This window comes from Micropterus salmoides, unplaced genomic scaffold (genome assembly GCF_014851395.1).
Source record: "Micropterus salmoides isolate LMB-PRFRI ecotype aquatic unplaced genomic scaffold, ASM1485139v1 Ms_hic_scaffold_2391, whole genome shotgun sequence".
Lineage (NCBI taxonomy): Eukaryota > Metazoa > Chordata > Actinopteri > Centrarchiformes > Centrarchidae > Micropterus > Micropterus salmoides.
This window is the reverse complement of record NW_024041586.1, coordinates 3,643-16,935: the sequence shown is the minus strand read 5'-3', so window position 1 is coordinate 16,935 and position 13,293 is coordinate 3,643. Positions and strand designations below refer to the sequence as shown.

General features: G+C 44.9%; 1 pseudogene; it reads right to left on the bottom strand.

Annotated features, from left to right (window-relative positions):
* Window positions 1–6,762: 6,762 nt before the first annotated feature.
* On the bottom strand, window positions 6,763–11,250 carry LOC119918728 (annotated as a pseudogene).
* Window positions 11,251–13,293: the final 2,043 nt, after the last annotated feature.

Sequence of the window (13,293 nt, the reverse complement as noted above, 5' to 3'; positions counted from 1 at the left end):
TACACACCATCTGTACTCAGCCTTACTGAGAACAAGTATTAATACACACCATCTGTACTCAGCGTTACTGAGAACAAGTATTAATATACACCATCTGTACTCAGCGTTACTGAGTAGTATTAATACACCATTTGTACCCAGAAGTATTAATACACACCATTTGTACTCAGCGTTATGAGTAGTATTAATACACTATTTGTATCAGCGTTACGGAGTAGTATTATTACACACCATCTGTACTCAGCGTTACTGAGAACAGGTATTAATACACACCATCTGTACTCAGCGATACTGAGTAGTATTAATACACACCATCGGTACTCAGCGTTACTGAGGACAAATATTACTACACACCATTTGTACTCAGCGTTACTGAGTAATATTAATACACACCATCTGTACTCAGCGTGACTGAGTAGTATTAATACACACCATCGGTACTCAGCGTTACTGAGGACAAATATTACTACACACCATTTGTACTCAGCGTTACTGAGTAATATTAATACACACCATCTGTACTCAGCGTTACTGAAACAGGTATTAATACACACCATCTGTACTCAGCGTTACTGAATAGTATTAATACACACCATCTGTACTCAGCATTACTGAGAACAAGTATTAATACACACCATCTGTACTCAGCGTTACTGAGAACAAGTATTAATACACACCATCTGTAATCAGCGTTACTGAGAACAAGTATTAATATACACCATCTGTATTCAGCATTACTGAGTAGTATTAATACACACATTTGAACCCAGAAGTATTAATACACACCATCTGTACTCAGCGTTACTGAGAACAAGTATTACTACACACCATTGTACTCAGCGTTACTGAGTAGTATTAATACACACCATCTGTACTCAGCGTTACTGAGAACAGGTATTAATCACACAATCTGTATCAGCGTTACTGAGAACAAGTATAATACACACCATCTGTACTCAGCGTTACTGAGTAGTATTAAATACACCATCTGTACTCAGCGTTACTGAGTAGTATTAATATACACCATCTGTACTCAGCGTTACTGAGTAGTATTAATACACACCATCTGTACTCAGCGTTACTGAGTAGTATTAAATACACCATCTGTACTCAGCGTTACTGAGTAGTATTAATACACACCATCTGTACTCAGCGTTACTGAGTAGTATTAATACACACCATCTGTACTCAGCGTTACTGAGAAAAAGTATTAATACACACCATCTTTACTCAGCATTACTGAGAACAAGTATTAATACACACCATTTGTACTCAAAGTTACTGAGGAAAAGTTTTAATACACACCATCTGTACTCGGCGTTACTAAGGACAATTATTAATATGCACAATGTGTGCTCAGCGTTACTAAAGACAAGTATTAAAAAGCGCAATCTGTATTGGGCGTTACTAAGGACAAGTATTAATACGCGCCATCTTACTCGGCGTAACTAAGGACAAGTATTAATACACACCATCTGTACTCAGTGTTACTGAGTAGTATTAATACACACCATCTGTACTCAGCGTTACTGAGTAGTATTAATACACACATTCTGTAATCAGCGTTACTGGGGAAAAGTATTAATACACCATCTGTACTCTGCGTTACTAAGGACAAGTATTAATATGCACATGTGTGCTCAGCGTTACTAAAGACAAGTATTAAAAAGCGCCATCTGTATTGGGCGTTACTAAGGACAAGTATTATACGCGCAATTTTTAATCGCCGTTACTAAGACAATGATTAATACGCGCCATCTGTACTGGGCGTTACTAAGGACAAGTATTAATACGCGCAATTTCTAATCGGCGTTACTACGGACAATTATTTATATGCACCATCTGTACTCGTCGTTACTAGAATAAGTATTAATACACACCATCTGTACTCAGCGTTGTGTGTGGACCGCACCACATGCTGTATGTGCGCAGCTAACATTTCTGAGCCCTGTTTGTTTGGGTCAAGTCCGTATGTCTTAAAAAGAGGCATTCTTTGCCAGAAAATATTAAAATTATCCACATTACACACACGATGAGCCCTGCAGGCGGACTGGAGCCAGTCATGGAGGCCAAGGATTCTACTGAAGCGGCCGGCACCGCAACCAACTGTGGGAATGGGACCAGAGACAAAAACGGACTTTCCACACTGCTTTAAAAAGTTAAAACGACGGTTAAAATCTGATTTTGTCAGTTCAGACTGCTGAAGAGCTGTGTCATTTGTTCCGACATGGACTATCACTCTTGTGATGGAGGACGGGAGCGATGGCATTAGGTCCTGGAGTTTTTTTAAAATGTCAGCCGTGGTGGCACCGGGGAAGCAGTGAGAGGTAGCGTTAAAGAAACGGATGTTTCTGGTTATGGAGTCACCAATTATTAGTGTGGTTGGGGAGAAAAGGGGACGAGGAGATGCCGGTTGTGGGGTTCCAGAGCAGGACTGAGCAGAATCTGCTTCAACACTGCGTGCGGACTGAGGATGGAGTGTGTGAGCTGCAGAGTGTTGTGTTGGAGTAGCAGTAACATACCTGACAGAAGGGCTACCCGACGGTGCAGGGTAGAGACGGCCTCCGGAGCGTCTGAGCACAGCCTCCTTTAGGATCCTGCGTCGTGAAGCGGAGGTTTTTGACCGGGATGACGGCCGCCGATCAGGCCCAGCGACAGACCAGCGGTCCAGTGCAGGAGATGTAGCCGATGGAGGAGATGCAACAGTGTCGGCAGGCACTGTGCGGCGAAAGAGATCCGGATCAGGGAGACTCGAAGCCGCAGGTGCATCCGCTGGATGGACCGGAGTGTCGTTAGACAAGGCTGCATAGCGGTTGGAGAGGCCGATGGACAGAGGAGAGGCAGCCCCATCTGAGCCTCTCTTGCAGCCACGGATCTGCAACCAATTCAGCCCAAGTTGACTGATGCTTCGGAGTCGAGCAGGAGGAAAGCACAAGTATTAATACGTACCATCTGTACTCAGCGTTACTAAGGACAAGTATTAATACACGCAAACTTTACTTGGTGTTACTGAGGACAAGTATTAATACGCACCATCAGCACTCGGCGTTACTAAAGACAAGTATTAATACACACCATCTGCAGTCAGCGTTTATATCATTATTTTATAGTGTAAAGTTAGGATCACAGTGTTAAAACTCTACAGCTCTGAGTGTATGTGCTCCTTTCTGTATCTAACTGCCCAGGCAGGTGTGTGTGTGAGCAAGTTTGTGTGCTTTGGGAGAAAAGGGAGGGAGCATCAAAAATACCTTGCAAAGGAAAATGTAGAAGCAGATTTGTATTACAAAACATACATCAATATAGTCCATCACAGTAAGAATGTCCTGTTTCTAGCACAGAGCACAAAAAACACCAGTTTATTCCACAAAAGTCAGGTTATGGAAGAAATGGCATGATCAAGCAGAGTGCATGCAGAGGACACAGAGAGGAGGAGCAGGCAGTCAGGGACTTTCCAAGACTCAGGTGCAGTAGGAAAGAGCCAAGAGATGATGTGAATCCAAGAAACAGAGCTATAAAAGGAGGTCCAAAAGGAGGCGAAATTCAGTCGTTACATGTATTAGTACGCACCATCAGCACTCGGCGTTACTGAGGACAAGTATTAGTACGCACCATCAGCACTCGGCGTTACTGAGGAAAAGTATTAATACACACCATCTGTACTCGGCGTTACTGAGGACAAGTATTAATACACACCATCTGTACTCAGCGTTACTGAGGACAGGTATTGATACACACCATTTGTACTCAGCGTTACTGAGTAGTATTAATACACACCATCTGTACTCAGCGTTACTGAGGACAAGTATTACTACACACCATTTGTACTCAGCATTACTGAGTAGTATTAATACACACCATCTGTACTCGGCGTTACTGAGGACAAGTATTAATACACACCATCTGTACTCGGTGTTACTGAGGACAAGTATTAATACACACCATCTGTACTCAGCGTTACTGAGGACAAGTATTAATACGCACCATCAGCACTCGGCGTTACTGAGGACCAGCATTAATACACGCAAATTTTACTCAGCGTTACTGAGGACAAGTATTACTACACACCATCAGCACTCGGCGTTACTGAGGACAAGTATTACTACGCACCATCAGCACTCGGCGTTACTAAGGACAAGTATTAATACGCACCATCTGTACTCAGCGTTACTGAGGACAAGTATTAATACGCACCATGTTTACTCAGCGTTACTAAGGACAAGTATTAATACGCACCATTTGTACTCGGCGTTACTGAGGAGAAGTATTAATACGCACCATCTGTACTCGGCGTTACTAAGGACAAGTATTAATACGCACCATCTGTACTCGGCGTTACTAAGGACAAGTATTAATACGCACCATCTGTACTCGGCGTTACTAAGGACAAGTATTAATACGCACCATCTTTACTCGGCATTACTAAGGACAAGTATTAATACGCACCATCTGTACTCGGCGTTACTAGGGACAAGTATTAATACGCACCATCTTTACTCAGCGTTACTAAGGACAAGTATTAATACGTACCATCTGTACTCGGCGTTACTAAGGACAAGTATTAATACGCACCATCTGTACTCAGCGTTACTGAGGACAAGTATTAATACGCACCATCAGCACTCAGCGTTACTGAGGACAAGTATTAATACGCACCATCTGCAGTCAGCGTTTATATCATTATTTTATAGTGTAAAGTTAGGATCACAGTGTTAAAACTCTACAGCTCTGAGTGTATGTGCTCCTTTCTGTATCTAACTGCCCAGGCAGGTGTGTGTGTGAGCAAGTTTGTGTGCTTTGGGAGAAAAGGGAGGGAGCATCAAAAATACCTTGCAAAGGAAAATGTAGAAGCAGATTTTGTATTACAAAACATACATCAATATAGTCCATCACAGTAAGAATGTCCTGTTTCTAGCACAGAGCACAAAAAACACCAGTTTATTCCACAAAAGTCAGGTTATGGAAGAAATGGCATGATCAAGCAGAGTGCATGCAGAGGACACACAGAGGAGGAGCAGGCAGTCAGGGACTTTCCAAGACTCAGGTGCAGTAGGAAAGAGCCAAGAGATGATGTGAATCCAAGAAACAGAGCTATAAAAGGAGGTCCAAAAGGAGGCGAAATTCAGTCGTTACATGTATTAGTACGCACCATCAGCACTCGGCGTTACTGAGGACAAGTATTAGTACGCACCATCAGCACTCGGCGTTACTGAGGACAAGTATTAATACACACCATCTGTACTCGGCGTTACTGAGGACAAGTATTAATACACACCATCTGTACTCGGCGTTACTGAGGACAGGTATTGATACACACCATCTGTACTCGGCGTTACTGAGTAGTATTAATACACACCATCTGTACTCAGTGTTACTGAGGACAAGTATTACTACACACCATTTGTACTCAGCATTACTGAGTAGTATTAATACACACCATCTGTACTCGGCGTTACTGAGGACAAGTATTAATACACACCATCTGTACTCGGCGTTACTGAGGACAAGTATTAATACACACCATCTGTACTCAGCGTTACTGAGGACAAGTATTAATACGCACCATCAGCACTCGGCGTTACTGAGGACAAGTATTAATACGCACCATCAGCATTCGGCGTTACTGAGGACAAGTATTACTACGCACCATCAGCACTCGGCGTTACTGAGGACAAGTATTAATACGCACCATCAGCACTCGGCGTTACTGAGGACAAGTATTAATACGCACCATCAGCATTCGGCGTTACTGAGGACAAGTATTACTACACACCATCAGCACTCGGCGTTGCTGAGGACAAGTATTAATACGCACCATCAGCACTCGGCGTTACTGAGGACAAGTATTAATACACGCAAATTTTACTCAGCGTTACTGAGGACAAGTATTACACACCATCAGCACTCGGCGTTACTGAGGACAAGTATTACCACACACCATCAGCACTCGGCGTTACTGAGGACAAGTATTACTACACACCATCAGCACTCGGCGTTACTGAGGACAAGTATTACTACGCACCATCAGCACTCGGCGTTACTGAGGACAAGTAATACGCACCATCAGCACTCGGCGTTACTGAGGACAAGTATTAATACACGCAAACTTTACTCAGCGTTACTGAGGACAAGTATTAATACGCACCATCAGCACTCGGCGTTACTGAGGACAAGTATTAATACGCAAATTTTACTCAGCGTTACTGAGGACAAGTATTTACACACCATCAGCACTCGGCGTTACTGAGGACAAGTATTACTACACACCATCAGCACTCGGCGTTACTGAGGACAAGTATTAATACGCACCATCAGCACTCGGCGTTACTGAGGACAAGTATTAATACACGCAAACTTTACTCAGCGTTACTGAGGACAAGTATTACTACACACCATTTGTAATCAGCATTGCTGAGTAGTATTAATACGCACTATCATCACTCGGCGTTACTGAGGACCGTTGTGAAAAAACGCCTGCGCGGCCGAACACATCACTTTTATGCCAACGTGCCTCCAATTAGGTTAAGACCAAGTCAGCTAACCAACATCTGATCCAGCGTCTTAGTTTAACTCCAGTGTAGCGGGCGGAGTTTGTTCCCCTCAGTTCACTCTAGGCTGAACCCCACTCGTCCAGGCCTCTGGTCTTTATTGAAAGCGCTCTGAGGTAACGGCTGTTATATAAATAAAATGTAACTTTAATGCACCAAAAATATAGATCCAAAAATAAATGTTTCTGCAGCCTTAATAAGATCATCAAGACTCAAATACAGAAAACAACTTTTAATTTGAAATTACAAACAGGCTTCCTGTTCAGGTATTTACAGCTGCAAAAACATAACATCTTTATAAAAAACAACAAACAGTCCTCTTTTTTTCTGCGTCCGTGCAGTCCATTGTTATTAGACTCCCAGAATGCTTTGCGTTCAGACAGGTGTCACGTGGGTAGAGTCCATTTCCTGTTCACCTGCTGATATGGCATCCTTACTGACACGTCGCTGTCCTTCTGTTTCTTCTTCGCACTTTCGACCTGCAGGACATGACAGCTCGTTACTCATTGTACAACTCTGACGATCGATAAAGTTTCTTATCGTTCATTTAATCTGCCAACAACAACGACATCGATACTTAAAGGTCAGCTGTGATTGGCTGACAACCCGGTTCATAGGATCGTGTACCGGGGTGCTCAGAGACCGGCGTGTTGGTCGCTGCATGACGAGGGAACGCTGAACTCAAAGTTAACTCACCTCTGTCGTAGGCTCCGTCCCCTCCTCTTCAGGCTCCGTGGCTGCACCGCCAGGCCCCGCCTCCTCCAGTTTTGCCCTCTTCTCTTTCTTCACGTCCTCTGCAGACGGCGTGCCGGGCGTCACAGCTTCGCCGTCGCTCTCTGCCGCCTCCCGCTTCCTCTGCAGAGCACAAAGGTCAAATACTCGTCAGCCAACACAAAGTCAGAAAAAAACGCCATCAGAAAAGGTGGTCGCTGTGACAAAGTGCTCTCACAGCGGCGTTCTGCCCGCCCCCTCATGAAGGTGAGCCCCCTCAGGTGTGGGAGGGCCCACCTCTGACTAGAGCACCAATTTAAACATTAGGTGTAAATTAAACTGTCAGCAGCCCTGAAGGTTCACAGATTCAGCCAATCAGGAGCCTCTGTGGATATTTATGTCAGCTTTATTTTCACATCGAGCCCGTCTGAAGCTCCTGGGGAAGAAACGCTTCTGATTGGTCGTCTGACCAGGTGAGTTTACCTTTGCTGAAGCAATCACTCACATGACTCCTCCGTCACCTTGGAGACCCTTTCAATGAAAAGAAACAAGATTTTAAATTGGTACACCCATCAGCACTCGGCGTTACTGAGGACAAGTATTAATACGCACCATCAGCATTCGGCGTTACTGAGGACAAGTATTAATACTCGGCGTTACTGAGGACAAGTATTAATACGCACCATCAGCACTCTGCGTTACTGAGGACAAATATTAATACAAAGCATCTGTACTCAGCGTTATTAAGAAAAATGTATTCGTACACACCATCAGTACTCTGCGTTACTGAGGACAAGTATTAATACGCACCATCTGCAGTCGGCGTTTATATCATTATTTTATAGTGTAAAGTTAGGATCACAGTGTTAAAACTCTACAGCTCTGAGTGTATGCGCTCCTTTCTGTATCTAACTGCCCAGGCACGTGTGTGTGAGCAAGTTCGTGTGCTTTGGGAGAAAAGGGAGGGAGCATCAAAAATACCTTGCAAAGGAAAATATAGAAGCAGATTTTGTATTACAAAACATACATCAATATAGTCCATCACAGTAAGAATGTCCTGTTTCTAGCACAGAGCACAAAAAACACCAGTTTATTCCACAAAAGTCAGGTTATGGAAGAAATGGCATGATCAAGCAGAGTGCATGCAGAGGACACACAGAGGAGGAGCAGGCAGTCAGGGACTTTCCAAGACTCAGGTGCAGTAGGAAAGAGCCAAGAGATGATGTGAATCCAAGAAACAGAGCTATAAAAGGAGGTCCAAAAGGAGGTGAAAGTCAGTCGTTACATGTATTAGTACGCACCATCAGCACTCTGCGTTACTGAGGACAAGTATTAATACGCACCATCAGCACTCGGCATTACTGAGGACAAATATTACTACGCACCATCTGTACTCAGCGTTATTAAGAAAAATGTATTAGTACGCACCATCAGCACTCGGCGTTACTGACGACAAGTATTAATACACGCAATCTTTACTCGGCGTTACTAAGGACAAGTATTAATACACGCCATCTGTACTCAGCGTTACTGAGGACCTTTGTGAAAAAACGCCTGCGCGGCCGAACACATCACTTTTATGCCAACGCGCCTCCAATTAGGTTAAGACTAAGTCAGCTAACCAACATCTGATCCAGCATCCTAGTTTAACACCAGTGTAGCGGGCGGAGTTTGTTCCCCTCAGTTCACGCTCTGGATCTGAGGTCAACAGGAAGTGATGCCGACCTTCTCTCCCATGACTCCAGACCGGACTCGCCTCAGTTCCTGCATCTGACCTCCGACCCCAGGACCAGACCCAGGTGAACACACAGAGTCCGGATGCAAAGTTCCCACCTCACAGCTCACCCAGAAGATGCCTGCAACACAGAATCACGTGACCTCTGACATCACCGTGACGTCACTGATGAACCTAATCAATAGTCGTTAGATACGTGACTGCCGATCAGTGATCTTACCCAGCCTCCTCTCGGGGTCGTATTCGATCAGTTTGCTCTCGTAGATCGTTCGGACTCTCAGCTGACGTTTCACGGCGGCGATAAGCAGCAGTCGCTGGAACAGAGCGTCAGTGTCTGCAGGGCCTGCAGAGCTTAGAGGGTTACATGACAGCCAGCCAATCAGAGCAGAACAATCAAGAAAATATCCAATCAGGAAGTGGTCAGACTTACCCGAGCCAGTGCGTGTTCGCTCTGTATCGCATTGTGCAGCCGAACGATTCCCACATACTCTTTACCTGCAACAAACACAGAGTAGTGAGGGGGCTGCTGGGCTTCAGTGTGCTCACATACCACATGGAGACGTTTCTTAGTCTACAGAAACAGGAAGTGGTCACTGTACCGGCACTTTGCTGGGACTTGACCAATCGCGTGGCTCGATCCAAGCAGACGATCAGAAACCCGGTGACCTTCGGGTCGAGCGTCCCAGTACCCATAGGATCCTCCTGATCCACGCCACAACCTCGTGAGACGACAGGTTCGCCGGTTTGTCCAGGTTGATGAACCCCGTCCTGACAGGAAGCAGAATAAACATCTATTCAAGCATTATTAGCTTAGCATTAGCTGAAGGTTACCAGACAGTGCTGTTTGCATGTTAGCTTAGCATCACTCGGTTACCTGACATAGTCATGGATGTTCCTCTTCAGAGGGTTGCTACCAAGCGGCAGAGGTGTGTAATGAGCTGTCCGGATGTTCAGTTTATCAAAATTCTGCAGGAAACAAAATGAAAGTTATCAGATTTCACTTTCTGTATGAAGACAGGAAAACACATAGCCAGGCTCTTATTTTGGTAGCGCCGTCAGTTTCGTGCTCTGAAACTGATGCGTCCCGTGTTTGATATTTTATCTGCTTGTTGTTCCAAAGTGATACATTTTTCGTATTTTAAACTAATCTGCTATAAGTCTCAGCACCATGTGATCAGTACAGGAAGTCGTCTTGGTGGCACTCGCGTCGAGTCATGCTCTCTGTGCAGTTTCGGTCATCGCCAGGCAGAACGCCGAGACGACGTCGGCACCGCGGTGGAGAGGCCCCCAGAACGGGGGCAGAGGCGGAGACCGCGACAAGATGGCCGCTCAGAGAATGAATAAACTGGTTCATCACTTCACACGCTAAAGACTAAACTTCAGGTTTTGATGTTTGTCCCCTTCAGGGAGCCGTAGTCTCACCTTCAGTAAGTAGTAGTAGTTCATTGCGACGTGTCCAGCGAGGCGGCTCTGGCCTCTGGTTTGATGAAGAAGTCTCCGCTCTGCTGGATCTCCTGTTGCACAAACACACGGCGTCACCTGTCTGAACAAATGCACCTGAAGCTCAGCCAGGTGAACTCCGACTCACCCCCACTTCCTCCTCGCTGACCGCCTTCGTCTCCTTCACTGATGCTGCAAACACACGAGCAAACACATTCGGTCATCAAACCTGCAGTCAGGTCCAGACCCCCCCCACAGAACAAGCAGCTCTGGGTAACCATGACTACATTTCTCACCATTTAATGAAAATCCTGCTTCACCTCATGATGCATTTATACTTCTACAAGTACTTTAACATGCAGTACTTTTACTTTCAGTGTACTTTAACAGTGAGGCCGCCAGGAAGCACGCGGTCCCACATTAACAGACTCGTGACACTTGGACCTCCTGAGAGAGCGGGGGAGGTGCACGAACCGAGACGAACTAACGCACACAGGGTTCAGATTAAGAACTTGGGTAACACGGATCCGGACAAAGTTCGGTAACTTTAAACCGGATATTACATCAAGAACTGCGCGCGACGGAAACTAAAAACCAGTAGTACGAGACGCGGTGCACTAAAGCCGGAACCAGATGCACTAAAACAAGGTCCACTCTAGAACCAGGTAAAGATTTCAGATGTTTGCAGAGAAACGTGGACTCACCTCCTTCTGTGTCCGCCATCTTCAACTGAGCGTCTGTGCGCACAGCGCGGCTTCTTCTTCTTCTTTTTGTAAGATTCCGGCAGTGTAGACGCTTATGAGCGTATTACTGCCCTCCACAGGTCAAAGTTTGAACTAAATTCTTACATACAATCCTGTGTCATGCAAGAATTGAAGGACTGCCTTGAGATCAGTTTATGCTTGTCACTGTGCCCAAACAAAGAGAAAACAGAAAAAGCCTTAACTCCAAGTCCTGACAGTTTATTAAAGAGTACATTTCTTTCTGCCCTATACTTTCTGCATTCCAGGAAAACATGCCCTATTGTCTCAAGACTCCCACATTCACACAAGCCAGAAACATGCTTCCCCACAATGCACAAAGAATAATTTAATCCACAGTGCCCCAACCTCAACCTGCACATTTTAACCATGCGGGACAAAATGTTACATAAACATCTCTTCCTAACTTTGGGTTGTATAGAAAAGTAGTGTCTGCCTCTCTGCCAGTTTTTTATTAAGCCCTCTTTAATTTTTTCTGTCAATTCCACTCTCCCTAATAATACATGGACATCTACTTCTCTTCCTAAGCTCTCTTTTGCAATATTATCCACCCGTTCATTCCCCCTCACCCCAACGTGCCCGGGAACCCAGAGTTTTTTTGGAAGCGAAAGTAACCGGTAAAGACTTCAAATAGTAGCCCATGTACCATGTAATTAGAAAGGTGATTTTAGACTAAAACTAAACTAAAACAACGTTTTTTTAGTAAAATTAAGTAGCACTGGGTGTGAAAAAAACACTTCAGTTAAGTGAAATAAAAACAATAACTGATAAAATAATAACTGTTAGGCTGTGAAATGAGGTTTGCAATTAATTTAAGTCCAAATCTTTTATTCTGTCCCAACGGGGAGTTCACCGTGTCACAGCAGCAAGGGAGAAACAAACGAGCAATAGATATCATGAGATATTATCACTGTGTCCAGCAGCAGAATGTGTTATTGAAATGTTTGCCGTGTGTTTCAGGCTGAGTGAGGACATGTGTCGCAGACTTCGGCCTCTCCAATAAGATCTACAGCGGAGATTACTACAGACAGGGCTCGGTCTCCAAGTTGCCGGTGAAGTGGATCGCTCTGGAGAGTCTCGCTGTCAACGTGTACACCACACAGAGCGTGGAGAACTCTGAGATCTACGAGTACCTGATCAAAGGAGAGTGACTGATGAAACCTCCGGACTGCAGAGACGACATGTGAGTCTAACAATACGCCTCCCTCAGCTCCGCCTGCCAGGTTCCTCCCTGGTGACCCACCGTCACACCGATCTAAAGTTTTAGCGAGCGCCTAAGGACAAAAAAACAGCTCCAAAATGATCATAATTGGGGGGGAAAGCGTAAGAAAAGCTCTCCCAATTCATTTTAATAGCCATTTATCAAGCAGAAACAAACTTAAATACGACATCGTTGCCTTCCAGCAGCCTCCTCCTCTCCTCTCACGGCGCTGCATCCTAATTAGTTACATATGTTTAACAGAAATCTGCCAGGGGCCGCCCCAGGTTTTCTGTCTCCGTCATGTGGTCCAGCTCTGGTTTGTCTTGTACAAAACAAGTCTCTTGTTTTGAAGGAGCAGTTTCCTGTGCAGCACAAACCAACTGCAGGTATAAACCTGCTTTTATCCAAAGCGACTTACAATGTCTACACGTGTCAGAGGTCGCACGCCTCTGAAAAGTCTCGCCCAGGGACACAGTTATCCACTGCTCCATCGCCCCATGGAGAGCATTGTTCTTGCACAATAAATTATGACTGAAAACAACCCACAAAAATAAAACTGCTGTTTTGTCCTACTGGAATGAATATTATAGGCTACTGATGCTAAGCTACAGTAGCCTGTGCAATGTTGCGGTCCATGGTAATGATAATCAGAAAATGGTTTTATTAGTGAAACAGCTGAATCTCAACTGATGAACTATCTGGAGTCAGATCATAGCAACAGTCTAGTTAGTCTATAGCAACATCACCTTCACTGTCTGTACTATTGTGTAGGCTGCCTCCTTCCCCTCTCTCTCTCCTTACATCCCTCTTTTTCTCTCTATTCCTCTCCTGCGCTCTCTCTCTCTCTCTCCTTCACCCCCAACCGGTCGAGGCAGATGGCCGCCCACCCTGAGCCATGGT